General features: G+C 36.8%; 1 non-coding gene across 1 annotated transcript; it reads right to left on the bottom strand.

Annotated features, from left to right (window-relative positions):
• Positions 1 to 1,050: 1,050 nt before the first annotated feature.
• LOC128569402 (U7 small nuclear RNA) lies at positions 1,051 to 1,110 on the bottom strand. The gene has a single exon (XR_008375357.1). It is a non-coding gene; the product is annotated as a U7 small nuclear RNA (small nuclear RNA).
• Positions 1,111 to 13,894: the final 12,784 nt, after the last annotated feature.

The raw sequence follows: 13,894 nt of genomic DNA, 5'->3' as shown, positions 1-13,894 counted from the left end.
AATCCAAAAATAAGGAAAAAGAAATGTATTACCAAAGCATTTTTAGTTAAAGGATCTCTTTGGTAGCCAACTGCCTGATGAAACTTCCCAAGCTGATTCTATTTCAGAAAAAGGAAGATCCTCTTAATAATTATTGATTAAGGTAAAGGTCAAATAGCTCAGAACCACCAATGCAACTTTTTTTATACAGAGCTAGATTATTGAAAATCCAGCAATGCTTTGAATACTGCTTCAAATAACAAAAAAATAAAAAATCTGGATAACCAATCTGTTAATGTATAGGTCCAGTTCGTCATTCAAAAGCTACCCATTCAAAAGCTGCACATTCAAAACCAATGACAAGAAGACACCTGTAGTTTCTTCCATAGCTCACATCCTCCAACATGATAGGTAGGTTGAGACACTTAAGATCTTAGAGAAGAGGAAAGAAGGAAGGCTCATAAGGGAGAAAAGTCTCAACTTATTCCAACCAGGGATATTGTGGGGTAAAGAGTTAGAATGCAAACATAGATTTATAGGTGCTTGTTACTTCTACCCCTTCCCTGAAGAAAGCTGGGGAGAGGGCCGTCTAGGAGACTCCAGAAACATCCAGATAGATGTGGAGCCTGAGCATGCCAGGTTAGTTATTAGTCCCTCCTATACTACTGGGCAACTGATAAGTCACTAGGAAAGGTATTATATACAATTGTTTCCAAAGACACATGTACTTGTCCAAGTGGGATGAGAAGCAGCTGATAGATGGGTCTCTGATATTAGCACATTAAGCCCAAGTAGCCAGAGAGGATTAGGTTCACTTCAGAGCACATTAGTTCAGGAAGCATACCAATTCATCCATTCTGTAGTAGAGGCCAGTGTGAAGACAGAGGATATTAGGACCCAGGCACCCATCTACTGCCTTACACAGGCCATAACCTTCTCTACAGATCTAAACGCCATCTTGGAAAAGAGTGAAGGGAAGAGAAATTTTAAAGTCACGCAGTTATTTCAAAGAAAACAAATTAATATTTAAAAGCTTTCTTGATTTCCCAGATGTGGACAATTTTTCTATAGAGGTATTCCAGTGGAGACCAGAAAATTTGTTAGACAAATTCTGAAAGAGCTGTAACGCTAGATGTGGATAATTTTTTAAACTGAGTTATTGAGCTTCATCTTTACCTTGCTCCAAGAAAACCAGCAGAGGGAGCATCATGAGGACAATCAGAGTGGTTTTATAAATCTTCAGAAAATAATTTTTTCTTTATATATAAAAGGTAGTATAAAATTGAATTTGCATCCTTGTAACATACATATACATAGAACTGATGTTTCGATATATATAGGGAGCTGTGTAATCTATACACGAATCTGATGCATGCATTCATTTGTTCGTTCATTCATTCAGAAAATATTTATTTTTTGAGCTGAGTTCCAGGTGCTCTCTTAGTCACTGGGAATATCAGTGCATTAATGAGCATGACAGAAAATACAGTATTCTGCACATTAAAGAAGTAATATGTGTATGGCAAACAAGCAGAAATTAAAATGTGTCATTTAAGGAGGAGATAAGTGAGGAAAAAAATAAAGCAAAGTAAGGAGAGAATGGAAAGCGCTAGTCTGTTTTAGATCACATCGGCAAATATGAGTTTCCTAAGGATTTGGAAAAAAATCAGAGTGATGTGATAGAGTCATCTGACAGAGGAAAGAGAATTACAGAAAGTGTTAGCAGAGAGTTGAAAATCCTTAGGGCAATCGTTCCTGCTTTTTGCTAAATGTTGCTGCTTCTTCCTTTTTTGAAGCATATACTAGCTTTGTACTTTTTGGCTCCACTGCATTGCCATGGTCGTATGACTGATTCTGATCAATGATTTGAATAGAAGTGATGTGTGTCACTTCTGGGCTGAAGTATGTACTTATTGGCTCGATAACCTACAGGGGTTTTATTTTTTCCTCCTACAGAACAATAATTAATATTCAAAATGGTGGCTCTTCTTTCACCAATGGATCCCTTAAAAAATGATGGACCTGAAAAGACAAACCCTTCCTATCTTCAGAGTTAGAGAATTTTGAGTTATATATTACTCCCTCTCCTGATGGGATAGGAAAAAGTTTATTTAAAGTTCAAAGAAAACAAAAGAATTTATGGAGCTAGAGAAGAAGTCCCAGAGGGATGGGGAGGGGATAAAATTGGAGAAGTAAATTTGGGCCAGATCATGTAACCATGAAAGCCATGGTTTCATGTTTGGGTTTTTTTCTAAGAGTGGTTGGAAGTTATTGTAGGGTGAAGATGAAACAAACAACTTTATCCTAATCTGTAAGGCTTTGAAACTTACATTAAAAAAAGTCATTTCTTTCTTTTGAAATTGATATTTAATACACCAAGGGTTTAATATGCTTTTCTAAGAACTTAACACACTATAAAACTGTGATTTTAGAAGATGAAAAGATTTCAAATTAAACCTAATACCTTGGCTAAATTACAGCATCAAGTAAGGATGGATCTTGGCATCTTTCCATTTGAAACATTCAGAAATATATGAAATGTGTAAGATTAACTTTACAAAAGTGAAACCAAATAAAAAACTTTTTAAAGCTAACTCAGGAGAGCCTGGAAATTTTGTTGGAAAAAGATGGATTATGAATACAATAACTTGGTGTGGGTTCTTCTTGTCATTGTTGCTCTATTCAAAAAAGGGGAAGAGTTTGGACATTATCTTGTCACCATTAAGTTGATACTGCAGTCTTAATTTTGTCATGTCTGTAGGAAAGTCACATATTTAATGTATCAATGGTCATGATTGCTTCAACTCAGGCAAGAGAGGTGGAAATTGAAATAGCAGCACAGTAGAGCCTTCACAATGCCTGTTTGCAGGTGTTTCTGTGGTTTGCATTCACTTTAAAGCTGCTGTATCAATGGCAAGGAAAATAGAGTTGATTGGATTTGGCAATAGCTTTCCTCAAACAATATTTCCAAGGGATAGGATTGTTCAGGGTTGAATTCCCAATTATTTCCTGTTGTGAGAAGCAGGATATCACAACCTCTCTAGCATCCAATGTAATCAGTTCTTCTATTGACTTGTTCTTTTAATGTTAAAATCATATTCATTTGGGGGAAGAATAGGTGAATACCACTCTTTCATGCTTCTACACTAATATCCTTGAAATCTGAGTGGATTTGGTTGGTATCTTATTTATATGTCTGGGAAAAGCTCTGAGATCAAGGCATTAATGAGAGGGGACATGGGATGCAACATGAACGTCAGCTTGAAAATATTAAACTAATATGTATTGTTTATTTTATTCTTCCCAACATGAATCATGTTCCTTCATCATCATTTAAGTATCATAGTACTAAAAGGGAAGGGGGTACATCTATTTCATAGCAGCATTATTCACAGTAGCCTGAAGGTGGAAGAAACCCAAATGACACTCAATGGATAAATGGGTAAACAAATGTAGTATATACATACAATGGAATATTATCCTCAAAAAGGACAGAAATTCTGACACATTCTATAACACAGACGATCTTTGAGGCCATTATTCTAAATGAAGTAAGACAATCACAGAAGACATATATACTACAGGATTCCACTTAAATAAGTAAAATTTATGAAATAGAAAATACGTTTTCAGGGGCTGAAGAAATAAGGAATTATTGCTTAATGTATAAAGAATTTTGGCTTTACAAGATGAAAACGTCCAGAATTCATTTGCTCACTGATGTACATATACTTGACATACTGAATTGTATCCTCATAAATGGTAAGATACTAAATTTCGGCTCTGCTCCTGTAGCTCAGCAGCTAGGGCTCTGGCCATATACACAGGGGCTGGGGGGTTCAAACCGGCCGCCAAACAACAATGACAAGTACAACCAAAACATAGCTGGGTGTTGTGGTGGGCACCTGTAGTCCCAGCTACTTGGGAGGCTGAGGCAAGAGAATTGCTTAAGTTTGAGGTTGCTGTGAGCTGTGATGCCACAGTACTCTACCCAGGATGACATAGTGAGTCTGTCTAAAAAAATAAAAAAGATGCTACATCCATGTGTATTCTACCACTATTAAAAGTAAATATATAAAATTAAATTTTAAAAGGGAAGGAGATGGTGAATATCCTATTGTGAAGGAGAAAGAAAGATGACCCTTTACAGAAGAATGAAGAAAATAAACATCGCAAGATATTGCACCATTGAACCCCTGGCAAAATATGGAAAACAGAAAAAAGAGAAGCACTGGCGTGGAAGAGAGCACAATACCCGTGTCCTCACTCCCTCCCTGGAAATATATCCTGACATAAACATCCAGGAGGGATGTGAGAAGAGCTGAGCACATCAGGGAAGATGGAGACGAGCTGCCCCTATGGGGACCAGGGGCACACAGGCCACTAGAAGACACCTGGATCCTTTTCATTCACCAGGGCACAGGAATGCTGCTGCAGAATTTGCAAAGGAAATACTGGCTGCATGAGTCTGAGTCACTGCTGACCTTCCTGGATCCCACTTGCTGAGAGAATTTCAGGAAGGATGCTTATAGGCTGTCCTGAGAAATAAACAGGGCCTGTAGACTCCATCTTGGAGAAGCAGAGAGACATTGTGGCGAAGAAAGAACACCAACACTGGGGCCACTCTGCCTGGAATTTGACTTCTGGCTTCCGCACCTTTAAACAACGCAAATTGGAATAAGTTGATTGGCCTCTCTGTATAATTTCATTCTTAAAATGTGATAATAATGATACCTACCCCACATGGTTACTTCAGGATTAAATATATACACATGAACATACTAGCGCAATACCTGACACATAGCCCTAAATAAGTATTAGTCACTATTTTTTGTTTTTATTGTTTTTGAAATGGAATATGAGGAGAGCAATCAAACATAAATTTCTAAACTGCCTGAAGAAACTAAGTCACCCAACTTCCGAGAGAAAGTCTAAAGCTTCCACCTTTTGCCACTTAATTGTCAGTTAGGGGAAAATATCCGCTCAATTATCAGGAAGATAAAGATAGAGAGAAGATAAAGCTTTTTTTTCTGGTACAGTGAGTACAGGGTAAGTAAATTTTTCTCCTCCAATACAAGGGATCTTCCAGTGTTCCTAAGCTGTGTGCCTGCACTTAACATTTGTGGATTTGAGACAATGATACTAGAGGCCCATCCACTGTGCATAAGGACCTAATGATGCAAATCAAACCAATAAACTGTTAAATAAAGCATTTTAGCCTTTTACATTGAAAACTGTACCGTTACAATGAACTAGAAGGCCATGCTCAAATTTAGTTGTTTTTTTGTTTTTTTGTTTTTTTTTTTTTATTAAATCATAGCTGTGTACATTAGTATGATCATGGGGCACCATACGCTTGGTTCATAGACGGTTTGACACATTTTCATCACACTGGTTAACATGAGAGTGGGGTTCCAGGCTAGAACCTGGTGAGGCAGGAAAGCAGGCTGGGTTGCCAGCTGCCTCTGCCCCGCCCCCTACTGTCTTCTGTCTGTCCTGCATGAGGCCTAATGCACATGTGCTTTGTCAGCCTTGCCCACGTGATTAAGCTGTCTATATGCCTGTACACAGATACTCCTTGGCCACCCATCAGGCCCAGAGATAAGCTATGTCAGTGAGGTACTTCAAGTGTGCTGCTGTTGGGAAGGAGATTGGGCTCTAGGTGGGCATGTCTTTAAGCCCAGTAAAGTTGCTACTTAACAGGTACAATGCACACCGTCTGGGTGTTGGGCACTCTTCTAACTTTGAATCAAACTATACAAAAGCAATTTGTGTAACCGAAATGTTGGTAGCACCACAATATTCTAAAATTTAAAAAAGGAGATAAGTCTTCCAAAGTCAATTAAGTAAATAACAAAAACAAACAAACAAAACAATCTTGCCCAGTAGACAGTACCCTGGCCAGGGCTCCAGAGCAGGATTCGCTAATGTCTGGGCCCAGAGTAGGTAACCTTGCCTACATCTGTGAGTGACATCATGCACCAGAAACAGAATCCAAATCCTTCATTTACTACTAGTAGAATCATCTACAGTTAGAGACCATCCCAACCCTGAAAGAGAAAGAATATATAGTAAAGGATAAAAGATACTCAACAGATGTTTGAATGGTAGTGACATAGAAAGTTGTCTCTAAGTTCATCCCTTACAGAAAACACTAACTCCTACCAATGGATACCAACCTAAATAAAAAGATTAAAACGACAGAGGAACAGTTTCAAACACAGATTGTAGGGAAACTCATTGAAATATAAGAGAAAATAGAAATCCACTACAAAGAAACCACAACGGAATGCAGAGAACAAATGAAAAATTATCTAAAGAAAACAAATTATTAAAGAAAAAACAAACGGAACTTCACTTCTGGAAATGAAAAATTCATTCAAGAAATTACAAAGTACAGTGGAAAGCCTTAAGAATAGGCTTAACCAGGCAGAATAAAGAATCTCAGAACCTGGAAGTAATACTGTCGTGCTCAACAAGTCAGTGAAAATGAAAGAACAGTAAAATAAAAGGAGTAAATAAACCCTGTAAGATACATGAAACTGTGTAAAGAGGCCAAACATAAGACTCAGAGGCATCCTAAAGGTGAAGAAGAAACTAAGGAGGGTACAGACCATTTTTCACACACTAGAAAGTTTCTTATGCCTTTCTAGATGATGTCTTTCCAAAGAAACAAACATTACTCTTATTTCTATAACTATACATTAATTTTGACTATTCCTAAACTTCTGATAAATGCATTCATATATTAGTTCATGCTCCTTTGAGTCTCTATTGTTTGAGATTCAGACAGACTGCTGTGTAACATAGTTTATTCATTTTTATTGGCAATTATTTTTCCATTGTATGATTATAACAAAGCTTATCTATTTCTTTCTTGATGGTTGCTTACAGTTTAGACAATAGACATTCTCATAGAAGAGTTGTTGTGAACAAATATTTTCACTTCTTTAGGTAGATATCTAGAAGTGTAATGTTTTGGCCATAAGTAGAAAAAAATACCTGAGTCATAGATCGATAGAAGTCAAATTGTAAAAGTAAAGTTCAAATATTGATATTTTCCAGACTTGGTGTGCCATTTTATAGCTAGTACAAAAATGTATCATTTTATAGCCATCTTTGGTCTGATGTATGAAAGTTCTATTCACTCTACATCTTCACCAATATTTAGATTTAGTTATTCCACTGTCTACTGGTCTGCAATGTTCTGATGAGAAGTCAGCAGCCAGAATTCATAAAGTTGTTTCTTTGTATATAATGTTTCCTTTTTTTCCCCTCTGGCTGCTTTTAAGATTTTCTCTTTCTCTTTGGTCTCCAGAAACTCAACTATAATATGATTGGGTGTGGTTTTTATTATTCTACTTGAAGTTTCCCAAGCTTTTGGATCGATGGATTGATTTTTTTGGTAAATTTTTTAAAAACTGGTCATTGTTTTTAAAACATATTTTCTGCCTCTTTCTTCTCCTTATTGGACTCCAAATACAAACATGACAAACTGCTTAATAATTTCCAGAAGTTATAGATGGTCTGTTTTTTTTCTGCCTTTTTTCACTGTGCCCTTGAGTTGGATATTGTCTCTTAGTCCATCTTTAAGTTTGCTGAATAGTTCTACAATTTGCTTTCAAATCCATTCAATAAATTTTCATTTTCAAATATTATAATTTTAAATTTTAGAATTTTAATTTGATTCTTTTTTATTTTAGAAATTCTACTTATTTCCTCCAATGGTTCAACTGTTTATCCATTTTATCCATCATTTCCTGTACATTACTTTACATATATTTCATGTTATGTTCAAGTCTGGAACTCCTGAATCTAATATCTAGACATTTCTAATTCTATTTATTGACTTTTTTTCCCCAGCAATGGACACATTTTTCTGCTTTCATCACATATCTTCTAAGGTTTTCTTATATTATAGATATTGTATGTAAAATAACAATGTAATATTTTAAATTTATTTTGCTTTTTTTCCAGAGAATGCAAGCCATTGCCCTGTCTGGCAGTTAAGGCCAGGGCATTGGCATTCAGAATCACAGCACTGAGTTCAACTGTGATCAGCCCTGCTCCAGTTTTCTGGTATCACCATTGCCTTTTTTATCATGTCTGTATTTGAGACGAGAGAAGGTTTGGCTGCAGTGTAAGATATTTTTGGCTCATCTTTGCATTCAATTTAGTCAAGGCTTCAAAATATAAGCAACACAAGAATATATGATTTCTTTCTGCTTATCTTTCTGATAAGCAGAAAGCTGATTTCTTGATAATATTCAGGTAGAGAAAGTTACTTGACTGAGGAATTTAGTTTTTGCTTAGTCTTCCCAATTCAAATATCTTCTGATATCTATGTGTTGTCTACAATGCAGCTGTTTTTTTTTTCTTTTAACCCTGCAGAGTGTCCCCATTAACAGCAGCCCCACACCTCCACCTACCCATCCCCAATTCAAGAGCCATTACTGGTTAGAGAAGTTGCTATGGTCCTCTCTTCAACAAGGCAGCTCTTGTCTTCTCTGGAATTTAATTCATCAACTTATTGTCATCCCTAGCATTCTGCAGTAGCTCCTTAGGAAATGATGTTTACTTAATCAAGTTTGTTGATATTGTTCTTACTTTGTTTTTTCTCCATGTAAATTGAAAGTGAAGGTCAGATAAATATTCACCTCTGACATTAAATTGTTATTCACAGTTTTATATTTCTTTGCATAAATGTTTCCTTACATTGACTAAGCTTTAGGGCTCACATGCCTAGATATCCCCTGAATGTATTAAAACACTATATTCAGGTTATAGTTTGTGAAATCTAGGAGACAGCAAAGTAGACAAAAGATAAATTCTACATGGGACCTATATGAAACATTGTTTTTCTCCACCATCTTTTACCTTCTGCCACCTTCTATCCTTCTCTCTTTCCTCAAGAGACAGACAGAGGCATGAGGCCAAGAGGTCGACAACAGAAGAGGTTCATAAAGCAAGGAAGAAGCAATGTTGGAGCAAGGAATTTGCATGGACGTTGGGGGGGGGGAGCATTTCAAGATATACTCATATTTGATGGTATAAGCCTCTAGAAAATTTAGATGTCAAAATTAAATTCACTAATTAAATGTTTTTGGGTTCCATTTTGAAATATAAAGTTGGCAAGAAGGGAGAGGGTGTAGGTTCTCCACAGAGAGGGCTGTAATAAAGAGGGGTGGAGAGAGAAACGCAGGGTTGTGGTAAAGCAGCAAGATCAGAAGGAAACTTCATTAAATAGTCCTACCCCAAACCCGCATCACTTTTTTGATCTTGTAACTAAGTCTTGTTTGCCTCTCTTACTTCCCAGCTTGGAGGATTTGCTTAATGTTAGAGCCAGCCCTGCTCAACATGTCCCTTCATTCCTACACCTTCCCTCCTGGCTCTCCATCCTACCCCACTCACAACTGAAAATCAGTGTAGAGACCTTTTTAGTTCTCCCTGGCAGGCTCGACTGCACTCTGAATATTTCTGTCTTGCTTCTTTCTAAAGGCTTTTGGATTGTGTTAACAAATACGGGTTTATAGTATGTACTAAATTCAATTCAATTTTGAATTCCATCAGCCGGAATCCCTATGTGTTTTTAGTATAATTCTTCCCTCTGTTTTCACCAAATCTTTGCAGCAGGTCTGCAGCATCACAGGCTTTAGATATCCTCTGAGATCATTTTGAAATTGTCTGAGCTGTGAATGGCTCCTGGCAGCTCTCTGCCAAGCAATCGTTTTGACTCTCACAATCTATGGGTAGCTGAAGCTGCACATCTCAATTTAAGAATATGGGACATCCTTTGTTATCCCAGGAAATCCTAAGAGGGAAGTATGTGTTCTATCCTGAGGCACCACCTTGGATTAATGGGTTTTTATCTAGGTGAGAGTGATGGTAAAAAGAGCATTCACATTGGGGCGATTTCTCAAACATATTTTAACACTTTGATCTATTTCTCTAACCTGTGGTAGTTTAGGTGGGCTTTCTATTCTGCTCACAGTGTAAGAGTTTTGTTACTTAAATTTTTTCCCAGAATTGAAATGCCAAGACTGAGACTAATCTCTTGATAGAAGGGACTTCTACTTTTATTGCAAGGAGTCAGGTGGGCAGCAAGTGGCCCTGGATTCATGAAAGATAATCGACAGAGAATCTGTCAAAAGCACAAAGTGAGTTCTGTCTTTTTTTTTTTTTTCTTTGTATCAAAACATTGCAGAGGTTATATACATTAGAAGTTACCTGCTAGATTATAGTCAACATACCCTGTAGTGGGCATTTTCTGTCTTTTTAGCAATCTTTTCCTTTTCATTCTGGTTATCTGGATTTTCTTTTAAAGAACTATTTCTCCTCCACTGCTTTTAGTCTTGGTGACTCTGTCAATCAAGGTACGCTCCTCCCTAGAGAAAAGTGGCATTCACCCTAGGGCGTCTGGATGCCTGAACTTTGAGTTTTGAGTCAATGGATGAAAGAATAAAATACACAAGCCTAATTTACAGCAAAGTTCTGCCTCAGTCCCAGATATGAGTAAACTTGAAATTATGAAAAGGTAAAATTCTAGCAAGAAAACAAGGAAACTACATGAAATGCCAGCTACTGGAATTACGGAAACTTTTGATGGTAAGAGAGAAAAAAACAAACCCAAAGGAAAGGCCTCTAGATAGTGAGGAGAATTATTTCTAGGAATACTCATTTTTTTCAGTCTCAAAAAATAGACAACTAATATTTATAAATACAAATAGAAGATAATTTAAAAAAATGGATCATACCGAATCTTACAGACAAAAGAAAAAGAAGACATCCTTCAAATTCATTCTACTACTTCTGGATATACCTGATGTTAAAATTGGAAAAATATATTATTATAAATGGAAATTACAGACATATTTCACTTATAAATGTAGATGCAATAGCCTAAACAACATGCTAACAAGTTGAATTAAAAGTTATTGTTCAAATAATTTACTTTGGTCAAAATTATATCCGACGTATGTGAAAATTAGTCACTATTTTCTTTTTTTTTTCCTTTCCCCCAACCCCCTCCGTCCTTCTCTCGATGCTATGACGTGCTTCCCAGATTCTCACAAATCCCCCAACCCTTTTGAGACTGAAGCTCTCCTTCCCTCAGCTACTGGGACTATTAGTAGTTGGCTGCTCTCTGCTGAGTTCTTCTCTGGAAATTACCCCTGGCTAAAGAGAGTCAGTCACATTCAAGGTTCATGTTCATGGAGCAGCAGATCTCCAAAGACTGGCCATTGCCTCAACTCAACACATCTTAGAGGGGCTTTCTCAACTTCAGAGGTTCCGCAAGTGATTGAGTGAGGCATTTGTTGGGACTTTGATGGAGTTCAGCTTCTTGCTCTGTTTATCCTGCTTCATTCTTCCACTCTCCCTGGTCCTCATCTGGACAGCCCTGCCCAATAAATACACTTCCTGCAAGTACATTTCTATCACAGAGCCTGCTTCCTTGGAAACTTACACTGCACTGTTACCACTGTATGTTATTTCATGTATACAATATTTTGCATGGAAAATATATTTCATTATCCTTGTGCTTGGACATTAAAACAACAACACCACCACAAACCTTTGGAGGTGCTACTTGTCATCAGTAGCATGTTGATAAAACTGTCACCAACTTCTGCAATCCAACTTCCCTGAGCTGTGCTTGTTCCCTACCCTGTCAAGCCAAGTTCTCCTCAATTCTATATAGTGCCATCTTATCTATTTCTAATCAATTCCCTTGTGGTTAAATTACCCCGGGGGTGTTCATATTGTTTGCAATCAAAGAAACCCAACTTGCACAAAAGTGCCAAGTTAGTTAGATGGTAGATGATTTTAAGAATAATTAGCGTTCCCCTAATATACCACTGCTTTCCTAACAATACAAATACTTACTTTCATATTTTAAAATTCTGGAAAAGCTGTTTAAGTCAATACTTTGTGAGATTGCAACAAGATGTAAAAGATTTAGTCGGAAACAATATCAAGCAGCAACTGTAATCTTCTTTACAGAGAAAATGATGGATCAGTAAGGCAGTGCAATTCTGGTGTCCCTGAATCCAGATGGGTTTAGCACTTGGATTGTAAACTGAAATATCTATAGGAAATGAGCAATGATGCAAATGGATGAGTCATCTGGGATACCTCTCACTTCCATAAAGAATTATAATCGAGCCGATTTTTCTTCTTCAACCTCTTCAGTTTCTCTTTTTGGTTTCCACCTTGGATAGAGATACATGCTCAAGGATGTATTACTCAACTAAGGAAAAATGCCAAGGCGGTGACAAATAGCAACTGAAAATCGCCATCAGTTTCAGGAAAACAACAGCAACCATAGAACTCAAAACTGGAGAATACATGCCCTTTAAATGGGTAGCCCTCAGCTCCAGCCAATCGCTGCTTGGCAGAAAAGCTCGTGCTGTATTGCTGTTTCTTGAGTTTTAAAAAGTAGTCAGAGATATTAATGATTTTATTAATTATACAGTAATCTCTTTATTATATATTGGCAATTAATCTGATCAAGACGTATTGGGTCAGCCCAGGAAAACAAATGTACACACTGCTCTTGGCCTATATGATATGCTGGGCTGTGATATTTTATGTAGATTTGAGGTATATACACATAGAACACTTACTAAGCACACTATTTCAGCAAAAAATATTTTTTTTTGATAAATCAAACTCATAAGCCAGAACAGGTCACATCATTCATGGAAAAATTTCCCAGGGGTGACCCAGTAAGTGTGGAGAATACAGAGTGGGAAAACCTCGTGTTGCCAACAGCTTTAGAGGGCATGTTGATACCCTCTGTTAGATTGAAAAGACATGTCATACCTGGTTTGGTAAGTAAATCAGTCACCCTGTTAAATGCAGGAAATAAATTAAAGAAAATTCAATATTGATTCTTGAAACTTATGCAGTTCACTTACTTCAGATCTTGGAGTGCCCAAAAAGCAAAAAGAGAATATTGTGTCCATGTCAACTTGTTTTTAGACTATTGCATTTTGCTACATGATTTACCTAGAAAAATGAACCACTGCTTTGCTACTGAGCATCTTCAAACATAGAAGAAAATAAGATTGACAACACTGTTCAGATCCATTAGTCAAACTACAGTAGCTTTGGACAGGTAGTTTCCAAAATACATCAACCTCATTTATACCCAACAGCAACAACAGACATTGAGAATTTTTCTGCTATAACAGGAGGCTTCTAGATAGTAAAGCAGGCTGTGCTTTTTTGGTATACCCTGATTTTAGGAAAATGATTGAATAGGAAGTGTACTGACAGTATCTATAACCTAATGATTATAAAGAAAAAATTTCATTTAGGGTATAAATTAAAAACAACGAAGAGAATGATTTTTCCCTCTTGATGATTTGCTTGAGTTCTTCATAGGTTCTGGCTATCAGCCTTTTATTGGATATATGGCTTAATAATATTTTCTCCCATTGTGTAGGTTGGCTAATACGCTATATATGATTATTTTCTTAGTTGTGCAGAATCTTTTTAACTTAATCAAGTTCCACTTATTTATTTTCATTGTTGTTGTGATTGCCATTGAGGTCTTTTTCATAATTTTTTTGCTTGGGCCAATATCTAGAAGTGTTTCCAACATTAATACTTAGGGGCAAAGGACATTAATAAAAGGTTTTCAAAAGAAGATAGACAAATGGCCAATAAATAGATGAAAAATGCTCAATGTTAATAGTCATCCAGGAAATGCAAATTAAAAGTGCAATATGGTATCATCTTAGCCCAGAAAGATGCAGTCAGATATTGCCTGATCCCTGTAAGAATGGCTTTTATTAAAAAATCCAAAAGCAATAGATGCTGGAATGAGTGCAGAGAGAAAGGAACACGTATGCACTGTTAGTGGGACTGCAGATTAGTATAGGAAAACAGTAGGAAGATTCCTCAAAGAACC

This window comes from Nycticebus coucang, chromosome 17, assembly GCF_027406575.1.
Source record: "Nycticebus coucang isolate mNycCou1 chromosome 17, mNycCou1.pri, whole genome shotgun sequence".
NCBI lineage: Eukaryota > Metazoa > Chordata > Mammalia > Primates > Lorisidae > Nycticebus > Nycticebus coucang.
The sequence above is the reverse complement of the archived record's forward strand: the minus strand, read 5'-3'. Positions and strand labels throughout refer to the sequence as shown.